This window comes from Canis aureus, chromosome X (assembly GCF_053574225.1).
Source record: "Canis aureus isolate CA01 chromosome X, VMU_Caureus_v.1.0, whole genome shotgun sequence".
Taxonomy (NCBI): domain Eukaryota; kingdom Metazoa; phylum Chordata; class Mammalia; order Carnivora; family Canidae; genus Canis; species Canis aureus.
Window position 1 is genome coordinate 61,078,901 of NC_135649.1, and position 13,964 is coordinate 61,092,864.

A 13,964-nucleotide genomic window follows, 5' to 3' on the forward strand; every position below is an offset into this window, starting at 1 on the left:
ATATGACTCCATTTAGATGTGGAATTTAAGAATCAAAACAAATGAGCAAAGGGGAAAAAAAGAAAACCACACCAAGAAACGGACACTAAACTACAGAGAACATGCTGTTGGTTATCAGAAGCAAGATGGGTGGGGGGATGGGGTTAAATAAATGATGGGCTTTAAGGAGTACATTGTTGTGATGAGCACCAGGCATTGTATGGAAGTGTTGAATCACTATATTGTACACTTGAAATTAGTATTACATTGTATGTCAACTAACTCGAATTTATTTACTTTACTTATTTACTTATTTTATATATATGAGAAATTTATAAGAGGGAAGTGATAATGTCAATATTTCCAGAATGAAAAACAGAATGTCAAAGTTAGAATATCTGACCTAGAAGATTACTGCTGTATTAATGTTTGGATAAAGATATCTAAAAATATACTGATTAAACAAATGATGAAATCATGAAAGAATACAAGTGAATTTTCCATCTCTAAATGACATGAATATCTAGAATAAATGTTCCCAACAAATGCTGAGAACATAATTATAAAAAAACAACAAACTAAAATCCTTTAACATTTTGCAATTTTTCTAATTTTTACATAGGGATCAATGGTAGAATAGGCTGAGACTGTGAATTTGAGTTTTAAAATGCTATTCATATATTACTTTGATAAATTATTAAAACATTTTTGAGAATCTAAAATAGAAAAAATGGAAATGTAGTTAGGTTCTGAATTTTCTCTTTTTAGAATCTCATATAGACTTATCAATTTACTTATATCACTTATCCATTTACTTCCTCATTCAAATACATTAGATCCACACCTATATTTTACCTGCCATTGTCCTAGGAAATGGAGATAAATGGTAAGGAAATAAAAACCCAGGAGCGTGAATATCCATCAACACCAAAGTGGTTTCATTTATTGTTGTATATCCATGCTATGGCTTATTGTCCATCTGATAAAATGTATGAACTTATTGAACTCTTCATTAGTTTTGGGAGCACATCTATGCCAAACTTTTGACAGCTATATAATGAAACAGAACACTACCCATCAAGGCATTTCAATTCTTTCCCTGATCATTTGCAACTAATGTTTTCAAATTTATTAGTTATTATTAGTTTTATATGATAGTAAGCCGGATAACTAGTAATGGAAATGTCCATTATTCATTGAGGCAGTTATGAAGGAAAGTAATATATTTTGGTAGTAGAGATATTTTGTATATGTAGAATATTTAGAGCTTTGAAGAATCTGTTAGTGTTTTTTTTTCTGTTTTTTTTTTTTTTTCTGTTAGTGTTTTGACCTTAGTAATGAATAAGAGATTTTGGTGTTTAACATCGTTAGTTGGATCTGATAAATTTTGTTGACACAGTTATTGTATTTCCAAATCTTATTTATGCTTCTAGATAAAAGTCAATAGTAATTTCATGTGAATTCTTCAATACAGATTGACAAGAGTTTTTATTCTATTTATAATAAAACAATTAAATCAATATCACATAGAGAAAAATGTGCTCCCAAACACACATTAACCTTTATAGTTAAATATAGCTTTTTTTAAACTATGAAATTTGATGGCATTTAATTTTAGCTTTCTCCATGCTTTTACTTTGGGGAGAAGAGTTAGTTTTCCAAAAGTCTACTGAACTGTTTTTACAACATGGAAAACAACTTGTTTTCCAATTTGGTCTTTTGTCACTCATATTTTGACATAGCAGGCTTTTTTGTAGCATTCATTTATATCTATTAAAAAAATTTCCAAAATTGATACTTTCTATGTATCATACTTTTATTCTGCCACCTGAAAACAATATTTTGATAAGACTTATTTAAAAGCCTTTCTTTGGATTATTGTTTTTTACTTTTTCATCCTTGCCTTCATTTACAAAAAATCTTCTCAGGGACACCTGGGTGGTTCAGCAGTTTAGAGCCTGTCTTCGGCCCAGGGCATATCCTGGAGTCCTGGGATTGAGTCCACATTGGGCCTCCTGCATGGAGCCTGCTTCTCCCTCTGCCTATGTCTCTGCCTCTCTCTCTCTTTCTCTCTGTGTGTCTCTCATGAATAAATAAGAATAAGATAGTTTTTTAAAAAACTTCTCAAAATGGATGGTCAATTGTACTAGTTAATATATGAAGAATATTCCAAGTATGATTGTATAATTTGGACATTTTTAAGTGAGTGCAACAAAACTGAGTAAAGAATTCAAGTGATTACCTGGATTTCCTACATTCCATGTTCTCTGGTCTCAATTATCTGGATATTTCAAAAACTCATTCCAAAGTGGTTTGCTCCTAAATGTTCTGGTTAACTGCTTCAATTCCCCGTTTCACATTACATAAGCAGGCAATTTTAATGTCATAGAATACAAATATCTTAGAAATATATTTTCACTTTGTGAAAGATGTAGGCATGTGTATGTACTTTGGTCTCCATTTATTCAAGGCGTTTACATTCATACGCATAGGTAAATGCAGGCATGCATATATAAATAATCATGTCTAAGCTTTCTCATGCACACATTTTCCTCGTTATACTAGTACAGTAATTTCAGTTAATAATTGCATTGAAGACTGCTTTTATTTTATTTATTTATTTTAAGAATTTTATTTATTCATGAAAGAGAGAGAGAGAGAGAGAGGCAGAGAAACAGGCAGAGGGAGAAGAAGGCTCCATGCAGGGAGCCCAATGTGGGACTCAATCCTGGGACTCCAGGATCACCCCTGGGCCGAAGGCAGGCACCAAACCCCTGAGCACTCAGGGATCCCCTGAAGACTGCTTTTGATTATTGCATATTACCTTCTATTAATTTAACCAGTATGGTCTTTGTCTCCTTTAATGCTTGTTTTCAATAATACATAAGAGAAAAAAATAAAAAATTTGTCACTCTGCAATTTACACATTTTTTGTATCAACCTACTTACTAGTGGCATATGTGTTTCCTCTTAACAGATTTAAATTTTAATTTTCCTGAATCAGTGTTAACCAAGAAAAAGGTAATTGTTGTTAAGAATATTCATACTGTCAGAATATCTTTCATTCTAAAGGCTGTTAGAATCTTTGCAGAAGTAATTACTGAAATTCTATTCAACTGTAATAATAAGCTGCCACTGATGACAGCAATTACTGGGAAAGTGTAATAGAAATCAATGGCACATTTTTCCCTGACAAGTACTTTTCTAAGGTTTACATTGGCTGAATAGTGTTGGCAATGACGATGTGCTCTATCATTCTTAATCATGCCTGGAATGATGTTACAGTGTGAACTGCTCACTGTTAGAGAGCAACTCATTGCTTGTTTCACTTGACACTTGTCCAGGCTTTCCATATATAGGACTATGTACTTCAGATAAATACAGGTTAAATTATGTTTCTTCACCTGTTTATATATTTTTGAAGTACAGGCTTTAAGTACAGTTTACTTCAAATAAATAAATGAATTGAAGTTAAGCCAAATTGGCAAGGCAAACTTCTAAAATTGCAAAAGGTTTGGTATCCATACTTAGGTCAAATTATGGGTGCTTCTTTCAATTTCAACCTTCAGCAGTGATAATCTTCACTATCAGCATTCTTGGTCATGCTTCCCATCATGTCATTTTCTTTTTCAGCTTCGACCAACTGGATACCTATGGTTAACTTTTAGCAGAGGAAGTTAATGCTTTGAGTATTTACAATTTGGTAAAATAAAGTATTAAATTTTGGCCCTTAAAATGAATATCTTAACTTTATCCAGGATGTTTGATTCCAGGAGAAAGGTGAGGAAAGATAATATTCATTGAGATGTTTCCATGTGTTAAATACAACATGCTGTGTTAGGTGTATTATATAAATCATCTCTTCTTCTCACAAAGCCTTCCAAAATAGAGTTACACTCATTTCACAATTGCTTTGTGCAAATGAGAAACATAAGGACAGAGGAGACTTTAAGCATCTATTGCATAATCATCTGTTTGCAGCCATTAATACTATCCAACAAGACCAGTTCTTTCAAGACACAATTAATCCCACATTGTCCATCCAGTTTTGAAGTGATACCACATGAACTTGAAGTGATATCATGTCTTATCTTGAAGTGATAGAACCTGGACTCCTTTAAAGGGGATTATCTACTACCATCATAAGTAATAACCAAAAAAATCAAGTGGAGCTGTGAGATGCCCTATTTTCTTGAATGAATGTTAAAGCAAAACAAGGTAATTAATTTATTTTTCTGTGAAAAACTCAAATGATTACAAAATAAGCTTAAAATTCAAAATATAATTCAGCTTTCATAGAAGGATTTAGGAAAGCTATAAAACTTAAATAACTTTATTTAAAGTATTTAAACTTTCTTATCATGGTGGGTTAAATTGCATTCTAATAGTTGGATTTTAAGAGAACTATATTATAATTTATCCTCTCATTTGTTTAGTGAATTTACCACTAACAAAGGTGTAGGATGGAAACAACACAATAACTTATGTAGGAGAGATCATGTGGCTCTCTGTCTCAATGACCAGAGCAGAAAATATTCTTGATAAGAATACATATCCCTGAGTTTGAGACTAGACTCAATTTTCGAGGACAAAATTTTAAATCCAAGCTAACTGAACTGCTGCATGTTGCTATTTTTCTTTGTTTTAGAATTGATGCTGGAGTGTGCTCAGTGAATTAAGCCAAGTACTTTTTTTAATTTATTTTTTATTTTTTATTTTTTATTGGTGTTCAATTTACCAACATACAGAATAACCCCCAGTGCCCGTCACCCAATCACTCCCACCCCCCGCCCTCCTCCCCTTCTACCACCCCTAGTTCGTTTCCCAGAGTTAGCAGTCTTTACGTTCTGTCTCCCTTTCTGATATTTCCCACACATTTCTTCTCCCTTCCCTTATATTCCCTTTCACTATTATTTATATTCCCCAAATGAATGAGAACATATGTTTGTCCTTCTCCGACTGACTTACTTCACTCAGCATAATACCCTCCAGTTCCATCCACGTTGAAGCAAATGGTGGGTATTTGTCATTTCTAATAGCTGAGTAATATTCCATTGTATACATAAACCACATCTTCTTTATCCATTCATCTTTCGATGGACACCGAGGCTCCTTTCACAGTTTGGCTATTGTGGACATTGCTGCTAGAAACATTGGGGTGCAGGTGTCCCGGCGTTTCATTGCATCTGTATCTTTGGGGTAAATCCCCAACAGTGCAATTGCTGGGTTGTAGGGCAGGTCTATTTTTAACTCCTTGAGGAACCTCCACACAGTTTTCCAGAGTGGCTGCACCACTTCACATTCCCACCAACAGTGTAAGAGGGTTCCCTTTTCTCCGCATCCTCTCCAACATTTGTGGTTTCCTGCCTTGTTAATTTTCCCCATTCTCACTGGTGTGAGGTGGTATCTCATTGTGGTTTTGATTTGTATTTCCCTGATGGCAAGTGATGCAGAGCATTTTCTCATGTGCATGTTGGCCATGTCTATGTCTTCTTCTGTGAGATTTCTGTTCATGTCTTTTGCCCATTTCTTGATTTGATTGTTTGTTTCTTTGGTGTTGAGTTTAATAAGTTTTTTATATATCTTGGAAACTAGCCCTTTATCTGATACATCATTTGCAAATATCTTCTCCCATTCTGCAGGTTGTCTTTTAGTTTTGTTGACTGTATCCTTTGCTGTGCAAAAGCTTCTTATCTTGATGAAGTCCCAATAGTTCATTTTTGCTTTTGTTTCTTTTGCCTTCGTGGAAGCCAAGTACTTTTTAATAAATTAATCAGCAGTATTCAGTTCAAGAGATTAAATAACTGTTGGTATATGCAACTATAGATTGGCTATAAGGGCTAGAAATATAGAATACAGAATCTGCATCCTCCGCATAAGGAGTCTATAAACTTCTCTCCAAAACCAAAGAAGAATAAATAAACTGTTGAACTCTGAGGCCAAATTATGGGGATTCACATATTCCTGTTATTAACACCAAATTTAATACCTTCTTTTACAATTGTTTCTTTACCTGTTAGAGGAACAAGCATTATTATGAATAATAAATGAAAAGAATATTTCAGCTGACCGCAGGACTCCAGGTTTCTAAAGAGCAAAATTTAATAAGATGTACAGTAAAACCATGATTTATCTACATTTTAAAGGAATTACATATGATAATTGGAACATTTTTTTCCTTCTTTCTTTGGCATAACGTGAATTATAGATATGGAGATGATAATGAGGTAGGAACCAGAAACCTGGATTTTGTTCACAGCTGCAGTAATCATCATTTTATTAATCGAGGCATCTCAAAAATTAATTAGACTTGGTATTTTAATCTGTAAAATGGAATACTAATATCTACCCTGTCTACTCTATACAATTCTTGCAGGAATCAAAAAAGATAGCACATATTAAATTACTTTCTAAATTAAAAAATACTCTACAGCTATAATGATATATTGCCACTTTACCCGTGGAGAATTTATAACTGTGCTCTTCAGAGTAAATAATCTGTTTATGCACTTTTAGGAAATCCCAATTATTAAGTCCTCACTGAACTATAATTCTCTAATCCTAAATTATATATATAGTGCCAAACTACCCATGAAGAAAAATACATGCACACAAGAGAAAACCACACACTTTGAGACTCAGAAGTTGTAATATGCATTAATGACATGTTACAGAATCCCACGGTGTGTCTATGCCCACTTGAAGAAAGCACTGATTGACCAAAGGAGATGTTAAGCTTAGGCAGAAAATCAAAGCCTTCTCAGTATCCTCTGTCTTATCCAGTATGCTTTATGTAGTTTCAAATCTTTTTTTTAAGGACAGATACCTTGTTTAAACAAGCATCACCAAAATAGCACAAATTATTTATTAATAAATGATAACCAGCACAAATTATTTACAAATGTAGCATCCAGGGGCACCTGGGTGGCTCAGTCGGTTGTTTGCCTTTGGATCAAGTCATGATCCCAGGGTCATTGGATTGAGCCAGGTATCAAGCTCCTACCCCTCAGGGAGTTTGCTACTCTCTCCCTCTGCTCCTACCCACCCATCCTGCACATGCTCCCTTTTGCTCTCTTTCAAATAAATAAATAAAATCTTTAGCAACTATTATGCCATCAAATTTAAAATGCTCTATAAGGACAATTTATGTTTCTGCCTCTTAAAAAAGTATTTGGGATGGATTAGGCAAAACAGAACATTTTTTCAAGTTAGTTTTCAAGTGCTGAGTTTTTCTCAGATGTTTCTCAGAAATGGCTGTGCCTATGACCTGGTGTATTTTTGTTTGTGTTTAAATAAATGAATTCCAGGGAAATTTAAAATCTGACCTAATTACTTGTTTACAGTTTCAGAGAGCCAATACCATACAAAAATTCTTCTAAATAGTCATATCAAGAAAAGAAAAACTTTAATTAAATTAAATATGAAGCTCTTGGAAATAAATTTTCAGTTAAGAGGTTGAATTTTTTCCTAAAATTTTGCTACTCTGTATTGAAATGCATATTTAATTCAGCCTGCTCCTTCCTTTTCCTTGGATAGTGCACAGCATGCATTTTATTGTAGTGACATATCAACAGTATGAATTACTCCCTAAAATAGCCATGTGCTTAAATCACTTTGACTCTTTGGCTTCTTTGATCCAGGCTGATTGTGCCAAAATCCGGCAGGAAAGATTCTTTCGTAGCCTGAGTCATTGGCTTTCAGACTAGAATTATTGGAGTCATAAACATGTTAGCAGCAGATAGGCCATGTTCACAAAGGACTGTGTAGTTCTCTATGTGGAAAGCCTGAGAGCCTATGCAGAGTGAGACCTTAGTCATAGATATTAGAATACCTTTCAATGTACTTTAAAAACTTTTTTTATTGTAATCTATAATCTACTCTTTTCACAAATTTCCAGTATCCAATACTGTGTTATTAAAGATAATTATGATAAAGTACATTAGACCTTTAGACTTCTTCATTCTACATAAATGCACCTTTGTACAATTTGGTCAACATTCCCTCATTATACCACTCATCTAGGACCTGGTAACTACCATTCTGATCTTTGCTTCTATGAATTTAATCTTTTAATATTCCACGTGTCAGTGAGATCATGTAGTGTTTGTCTTTCGGCTCCTGATTTATTTCACTTAGCATAATGACCTGGCTCATCATTGTCGTTGCAGGTGGACCAAATTTAAATCTCTGTAGGTGAGTAAAGGGATCTGAATTTTTAAGATGCACCCAAGTCAATCTGATATGGAAAGTCTATAGAATACTTTTTGAGAAAATCATTGTAGCTATTGCATGCCTTTATAATTTTATTTGTAAACTACTGGAAGAAAACAAACAAAAACAGAAAAACAATCCTGAGCCTTATAAAACTACATATTCTGGCAGATTAGTAGTCACAGAGCGGAATCATTTCCAGGATTACATTTCTATCCATGATTACTGAGAAATTAAGACAGATACTACAGTTTAGATAGGAAACTGCCTATGAGATGAGAAACCCATCAATATAGCTCTGACCAAAATATTTTCTTTCACATATTTATAGTGCCCAAAAATCTATCATTAAAAATGTTTCCTGGAGGATAAGGGGGCAAGAGGGTGGAAGAGTAGGGTCCCCAAGTCACCTGTCCCCACCAAATTACCTAGATAACTTTCAAATCATCCTGAAAACCTATGAATTCAGCCTGAGATTTAAAGAGAGAACAGCTGGAATGCTACAGTGAGAAGACTTTCTGCTTCTATCAAGGTAGGAAGACAGAAAAAAAAAAGAAATAAAAAAGCATCCAAGGGGGAGAGGCCCCGCTAGGAGCCGGGCTAAGGTCTGGCTGCGAGTGCCCCCAGGACAGGAAAGCCCCATCCTGGAGAAGCAGGAGCTTCACCAATCTTCCCAAACGGAAAGGCCCTAGCAGGGAACTCGGACAGGATCCCAGGAGCGGCGGGGATGCCCTCAGGATCCCAGGGGCACTAACAGAGGACCTGCACCCCGGGGGAGAGCGTGCCACACCCCGCGGGCCGAGCACCCTCAAGGGCTACAGCGCCCGCCAGCGGGGCCCCAGGAGCAGCTCAGGGCAGCTCCGGCAGAGGCTCCGCAAGGAGGGGGCTGCACGGCCCCGGAGCGCAATTACAGTAGTACAAGCCCGAGCCCAGCATGATGGGGGACACAGCCCAAGATCTGGAGCTCCCCCAGGACAGGCAGAGGCATTGATTTTGTATCCTGCCCCACTGCTGAATTGCTGTATGAGTCCTAGCAATCTTGGGGTGGAGGCTTTTGGGTTTTTTTTTTTTTTTGTCTGATTGCTGAGGCTAGGACTTCTAGTACTATGTTGAATAGCAGTGGTGAGAGTGGACTTCCCTGTCTTGTTCCTGATCTTACGGGAAAGGCTCCCAGTGTTTCCGCATTGAGAATTATATTTGCTGTGGGTTTTTCTTTAATTGGTGTTCCCGAGGGTGCCAAAAGGGACAGAGGGCCAGAATATGTATTTGAACAAATTCTAGCTGAAAACTTTCCTAATCTGGGAAGGGAAACAGGCATTCAAATCCAGGAAATAGAGAGATCCCCCCCTAAAATCAATAAAAACCGTTCAACACCTCGACATTTAATAGTGAAGCTTGCAAATTCCAAAGATAAAGAGAAGATCCTTAAAGCAGCAAGAGACAAGAAATCCCTGACTTTTATGGGGAGGAGTATTAGGGTAACAGCAGACCTCTCCACAGAGACCTGGCAGGCCAGAAAGGGCTGGCAGGATATATTCAGGGTCCTAAATGAGAAGAACATGCAACCAAGAATACTTTATTCATAGACGACTTTTAAGATGCTGAGGAATGTTCCCTCTATCCCTACACTCTGTTTTGATCAGGAATGGATGCTGTGCTTTGTCAAATGCTTTCTCTGCATCTATTGAGAAGATCATATGGTTCTTGTTTTTTTCTCTTGCTGATATGATGAATCACATTGATTGTTTTACGAGTGTTGAACAAGCCTTGCATCCCGGGGATAATTCCCACTTGGTCATGGTGAATAATCTTCTTAATGTATTGTTGGACCTATTGGTTAGTATCTTTTTTTTTAAGATTTTATTTATTTATTCATAGAGACACACAGAGAGAGAGGCAGAGACACAGGCAGAGGGAGAAGCAGGCTCCATGCAGAGAGCCCGACGTGGGACTCGATCCAGGGTCTCCAGGATCACGCCCTGGGCTGCAGGCGGCGCCAAACCACTGCGCCACTGGGGCTGCCCCCTATTGGTTAGTATCTTGTTGAGAATTTCTGCATCCATGTTCATCAGGGATATTGGTCTATAATTCTCCTTTTGGGGGGGGTCTTTGTCCGGTTTTGGAATTAAGGTGATGCTGGCCTCATAGAATGAGTTTGGAAGTATTCCATCTCTTTCTATCTTTCGAACAGCTTTAGTAGAATAGGTATGCTTTCTTCTTTAAATGTTTGATAGAATTCCCCTAGGAAGCCATCTGGCCCTGGACTTTTGTGTCTTGGGAGGTTTTTGATGACTGCTTCAATATACTCCTTGGTTATAAGCCTGTTCAGGTTTTCTATTTCTTCTTGTTCCAGTTTTGCTAGTTTGTGGTTTTCTAGAAATGCATCCATTTCTTCTAGATTGCCTAATTTATTGTCATATAGTTGCTCATAATATGTTTTTAAAATCTTTTGTATTTCCTTGGTATTAGTGCTGATCTCTCCTTTCTCATTCATGATTTTACTAATTTGAGTCTTTTCTCTCTTCTTTTTAATAAGGCTGGCTAATGGTTTATCTATCTTATTAATTCTTTCAAAGAACAGACTCCTGGTTTTGTTAGTCTGTTCCACAGTTCTTCTGGTCTCCATTACATTGAGTTCTGCTCGAATCTTTATTAACTCTCTTCTTCTGCTTGGTGTAGGACCTATTTGCTGTTTTTTCTCCACCTCCTTTAGGTGCAAGGTTAGCTTTTGTAATTGAGTTCTTTCCAGTTTTTGGATGGATGCTTGTATTGCGATGCATTTCCCCCTCAGGACTGCTTTTGCTGTATCCCCAAGATTTTGAACGGTTGTTTCTTCATTCTCAATAGTATCCATGAATCTTTTTAATTCTTCCTTAATTTCCTGGTTGACCCTTTCATCTTTTAGCAGGATGGTCTTTAACCTCCATGTTTTTGAAATCCTTCCAAATTTCTTGTTGTGATTTAGTTCTAATTTCAAAGCATTATGGTCTGAAAATATGCAGGGGACGATCCCAATCTTTTGGTAGCTGTTAAGACCTGATTTGTGACCCAGTATGTGGTCTAGTCTGGAGAAAGTTCCATGTGCACTTGAGAAGAATGTGTATTCAGTTGTTTTTGGATGTAAAGTTCTGTGATATCTATGAAATCCATCTGGTCCAGTGTATCATTTAAAGCTCTTGTTTCTTTGGAGATGTTGTGCTTAGGAGACCTATCAAATGTAGAAAGCGCTAGATTGAAGTCACCAAGTATAAGTGTATTATTATCTAAGTATGTCTTAACATTGGTTACTAATTGATTGATATACTTGACAGCTTCCACATCAGGGCATAAATATTTATGATTGTTAAGTCCTCTTGTTGTATCGTTCCTTTAAGTATGATATAGTGTCCCTCTTCATCTCTTACTACAGTCTTTGGGATAAATTTTAGTTTGTCTGATATAAGGATGACTACCCCTGCTTTCTTTTGAGGGCCATTTGAATGGTAAATGGTTCTCCAACCTTTTATTTTCAGGCTACAGGTGTCCTTCTGTCTAAAATGAGTCTCTTGTAGACAGCAAGTAGATGGGTCTTGTTTTTTTATCCAGTCTGAAACCCTACGCCCTTTGAAGGGGTCATTAAGCCCATTCACGTTCAGAGTTACTATTGAAAGTTATGAATTTTGTGTCATCATGATATCTATTCAGTCCCTGTTTTTGTGGATTGTTCCCTTGGACTTCCTCTTACTTTTACAGAGTCCCCCTTAATATTTCTTGCAGAACTGGCTTCGTGGTCACATATTCTTTCAATTTCTGCCTATCTTGGAAGCTCTTTATCTCTCCTTCTATTCTGAATGAGACCCTTGCTGGATAAAGTATTCTTTGCTGCAGGTTTTTCTCATTTAGGACCCTGAATATATCCTGCCAGCCCTTTCTTGCCTGCCAGGTCTCTGTGGATAGGTCTGCTGTTAATATAATATTTCTCCCCATAAATGTTAGAGATCTCTTGTCTCTTGCTACTTTAAGGATCTTCTCTTTATCTTTGGAATTTGCAAGCTTCACTCTTAAATGTCGAGGTGTTAAGCAGTTTTTATGATTTTTAGGGGGGATCTCTCTATCTCTTGGATTTGAATGCCTGTTTCCCTTCCCAGGTTAGGGAAGTTCTCAGCTCTGATTTGTTCAAATACAGTTTCTGGACCTCTGTCCCTTTCAGCGCCCTCAGGATCCCCAATTAAACATAGATTTTTCTTTCTGAGGCTGTCATTTATTTCCCTTAATCTATCCTCATGATCTTTTAATTGTTTTCTCTTTTTTCCTCAGTTTCCCTCTTTGCCATCAACTTGTCTTCTATGTCACTCGTTCTTCTGTCTTGTTAACCCTCATCGTTAGGACCTCTAGTTTGGATTGCATCTCATTTCATTGATTTTTACTTTCTTCCTGATTAGATCTAAATTCTGCAGTCATGAAATTTCTTGAGTCCTTTATGCTTTTTTTCTAGAGCCACCAGTAGTTTTATAATAGTGCTTCTGAATTGGCTTCCTGACATTGAATTGTAATCCAAATTTTGTAAATCTGTGGGAGAGAGGACTGTTTCTGATTCTTTCTTTTGAGGTGAGTTTTTCTTTTAGTCATTTTGCTCAGTGCAGAGTCGCCAAAAACAAGTTGTACTTGATAGAAGTGTGAACTCTTCTCACTGTAGAATTCCAGCTGTTCTTTCTTTAAATGTCAGGCGGAATTTGTAGGTTTTCAGGATGATTTGAAAGGTATTTAGGTAATTTGGTGGGGACAGGTGACTTGGGGACCCTACTCTTCCACCATCTTGCCCTTCCCCCGCCAGCAGAGAACTATTCAAAGTAACAATTAATACCACTGAGCAAAATTCTATAGTATTTATGCAGGTAATTTTAACCCTAGAACTGTCCACATACTGAGAAAATTTACATTCCAAAAGGTCTTACATGTGGAAGAAGCAACAATTACAGGTTCAAGCTTGTGAATATATATTCTGAATGTGAAAGTATTGGAAGGGAACAATAAAAGAAAAAAAATGTATCTATAGTAAGTAAGCAAATTCTTAAAGGAATCAAGAGAGACTTCAGACAATTTCTGAATCCAGCATTCTCCATATCCTTCTATTTGAGGAAATGTGTTCCAACTATGTCATCCTTGTCTCTTAAAATGGTGGTCACATCAAATTACCTGTTATGTTTAAGCCACCATTTGTTTATTAAGCATCTACTACAGCCAGAACCCCTTGTTAAAGTTAGTAGCAGTAATACAAGAAGTATCACTCATATTTGTTTTCTTGCCTAAGGCCTTGAAGAGGAGACTACAAATTTTAAATAATTGTTGCTATATCTAATCCTATAAAACATCTGGACCTAAGACATCACAGTACAGAACCTTACTTAAGTGAACTGATTTCTCCAAAAAGCACAAGCATTGTTATATCACATAGAAATTATAACTGTATTAGCAAAATATATAGCTTCAGAAGGAAACGTAATTTAAATCAAATAATGTCCAGCAGGAGTCATCATGGCCATGGACACTAAGTGCATAGGGAATGCTCCTGGACACAATTTCACAAACAGTGCAATCTTTAGTAATCAACAAAGGCCTCATAGAAGACCTGTTTGTGAGCATTACAGTAAAGCCCTGTGACCATACTATAAAAACCTACTGAGGACCCCAAAGGTGCTGGGTATTTGTTCATACTGCAGACATTTGGTTTGAAAAATATTTAGAGATTATGCACTATCAGAGATGGTAAAACACAGAGAAGTATACATTATTGG